The 2,901-nt window shown below is 52.8% G+C and overlaps 1 protein-coding gene, 2 non-coding genes and 1 pseudogene across 3 annotated transcripts in view; all 4 read left to right on the top strand.

Annotated features, from left to right (window-relative positions):
* LOC119355720 overlaps positions 1-2,901 on the top strand; it is a 12,295-nt gene that overhangs the window by 514 nt on the left and 8,880 nt on the right. The gene's annotated exons all lie outside the window — the stretch shown is intronic.
* Positions 367-454, top strand: LOC119359873. Its single transcript, XR_005172702.1, has one exon. It is a non-coding gene; the product is annotated as a small nucleolar RNA SNORD25 (small nucleolar RNA).
* LOC119359872 lies at positions 566-653 on the top strand. Its single transcript, XR_005172701.1, has one exon. It is a non-coding gene; the product is annotated as a small nucleolar RNA SNORD25 (small nucleolar RNA).
* Positions 776-870, top strand: LOC119359879 (annotated as a pseudogene).

Raw genomic sequence — 2,901 nt, forward strand, 5'->3', positions numbered from 1 at the left:
AAGAATGAGACTAACCGAAAGGCTAACCCTCGTTGGCATTTTTATAAGAGAAACTCCACGAGCACCGCGCATCTGAGTCAGGACTCGAACTCGGGTGAGCTGGCACAGGGTGCAGCAAGCTCTTACATACATGCTACCAGGGGCGGAGCCAGCCCAGCGAGACGCCCCGGGCCCCAGGCTTGCTACAGTGCCGCTACAGTATCAAACAGTGCCTGAGAAGCTACAATCAACAAAGGAATTCCTCCCCACGCCCGGGGCCCAGGCCCCCCGGCCTGGGTCCTGGATCCGCCACTGCATGCTACTGTTATTGATTTGTTCGAGCATGTACTAGGAATAAGGTCAAATTTTTATTTTGGAGTGCACGTAGTTGACGGTGATGAGCCTTTACAGACCTGTACTGATTCTTGCGAGCATGATCGCTTGATTCAAAGACCATCTAAGGGACTGAGTCGTTATAGTAAACCAATGGGGCAAAGTTGAGGTGTCATGTGAATTCTGTTTCCGAGCTATTGGCTTTGATAGTCTAGTTATGTTTGATTTGTCTCGTTGAAACTGACGTAGGCATGGCAACAGTGACGAGTTCTTACAGACCTGTAATGATTCTTGCGGAAATGATCGCACAATTCAAAGAACATTTAAGGGACTGAGTTGTTATGCAACGTTTGCATTACATTTGTGTGCTGTGTTTCATTTCCTATTTGCCCAACAGTTACTTTATGTGTTTGTGTCCTTTCTCTTGTCTGACTATGAGCTGGTATTCAGTTTGATTTTTCATGGCAACAATGACTCAATGAGAGTATTAGCAGACTTGTAATTATTCTTACGGGAATAATCAGAAGATTCAAATCACATCCAAGGGATTGAGTTGTAATGGAGAATTTGCACTAGTTTTCTGGTATAGTACGTGTTGTTCTTTGTCTGACTATATTTAAGGTTGTGTTGCCCCCTTCAACAAAATCAGTATTTCGCTCACATCTGATAGCCTTGATCGCACCCTTTATCTGGACAATGAACACATTATTGTGTTCCCCATTGTTGAAGGAAACTGTCTGAATTGTTACGGAGGACGGTTTAGATTTATATTTGGTCTCGTTCGTCGTAACTGGCATTTGTTTGCCTTGCCGACTACCCAAATTTGAGTCCATCTATCACATTATCTTATTGGTTTGGTGTTTTAGTTTGTTTGTTGGGCCGATGATTAAACTAAACTAATAGACAAGCATATGTCTCAACTCTCTTCATGTGGAAAGCATAATTATTATTTTTTTGGCGGTGCTACGGCGGGCTTACGCCAGCCTGAACCATTTTCATTATATATAAGAGAAAGATACAAGACATCAGGTACAACAGAAAGCAACCAACACACGCAAGAAGGCACAAGAAAGAACAGAAGAACTAGAAAAGAACTACGACAAGCAGCCAACACCAAGAACTTAGCACCCAACACCAGTAGTTGGACCGAGATGAGCGGAAGCAAGCTTTATTGAATCAATTGAAAGGAGATCCGTCACCGAGAAGACGTAGAGAAGAAGTTGCCGGCTGCCCTACGATCACACTGCACCTTGAAGAGCTAGGAAGTCGCAACCACCGTCGAAGGGCATCCCACTGCCTAGCCACGTCGTGACAAAGAGCCACAGACCGTGCCGAAGGGCAGTGTTCCACCGAGACAGGCCCTGCACCTCCTCTAGGCCACACCACGGCCACCATCAAAAATAGAGAGAACCAAAGCACTATGCCAGGCAACAAAGCCTCGGACACCGTCGAAGGGCACCGAACACCGAGACCTCATCGTCGCCACGAGCCCCCAAGAGATAGGCCAACCATCAGCACCGAGGTGACCAAGGGATTGGTCGCCGCCACAGATCACTTCCATCGCCACCACCCTGCACACCAACAACCCAACAAACACTCCAATCCAGACATCAAGCTGCCAACCGCGGATCCGTGGCCCCCAAAAACAACGCCCCCAAGGGGGAGAAACGACATCGAGACGTCGTCGTCGTCCGATCCAGAGATGGATCTGAGGCTTTCGCCCGGGGCACACGATTAAGAGGGTACAGTAGCTTCTCGATGACGCCTTCAAGAAGGGAAACGGCGCCCGAAGGCGTCGCCGTCATCGTTGCCGACAAGATCGACATAGGCTTTTGCCTAAAGCATCCTGTCCCCGTCATCTTCGTTGAAGCTGGCCGATGTGCCCAGCAGCCCGAGACCTCCCCGCCCTCTTACCAGTCCACGGCAAGCGTCCCCACTAGGACTAGCATGAGGCTCCGTTGACACAGAAGCTCACCTCGAGCACCTGCACAGCCAGAGTCAGGTCGTTGTCGGCTGCCACCTGCATTCAAGCCCTTGCCGTCATCCACACCCCACCACCACCGTAGTCAAACTCTGTCGACGGCATCCAACGCCGACCCCCTGGTCGTGGCCACGAACGTCAGTTGGCCGGGGGAGTTCAGGAAAAGCAGATCTGGGCGCGAAGAGCATCCCAGACCGGCTAGACTGCATCCCCGCACAACCACGCAGCATGTGCGCGCACACCACGCCGCCCAACACCTCTGCCCTTCGCCACCTGCAGGCCGGCGCCGCGCCTGACCGGCTCGCTGGATCCAGATCCAGATCCAGGTCACCAGGTCCACCGGCCGCCATGCTGCCGCTGCACAGCCGCCCACCACCGCCTCGCATCCACCACCCTGAGGCAGCCCGCGCCGGATGAGACCGCCGCCGGCAGAGGGCCTCGCATCGCCGAGCCCTGCTTCCTGGATGAGAGAGACGCCCCGCTGCCGCCGTCCCTGGGTCCAGCGCGAGCTTTGCCAGCGGAAGCCTTTGGCGGCAGCGAGATGGGAAGGGGCGAGGGGGAGGGGTGGTGGCGGCGCTAGGTTTTTGCCCCCGAGTCGCCAGAGCTAG

This window comes from Triticum dicoccoides, chromosome 2A, assembly GCF_002162155.2.
Source record: "Triticum dicoccoides isolate Atlit2015 ecotype Zavitan chromosome 2A, WEW_v2.0, whole genome shotgun sequence".
NCBI classification, from domain to species: domain Eukaryota; kingdom Viridiplantae; phylum Streptophyta; class Magnoliopsida; order Poales; family Poaceae; genus Triticum; species Triticum dicoccoides.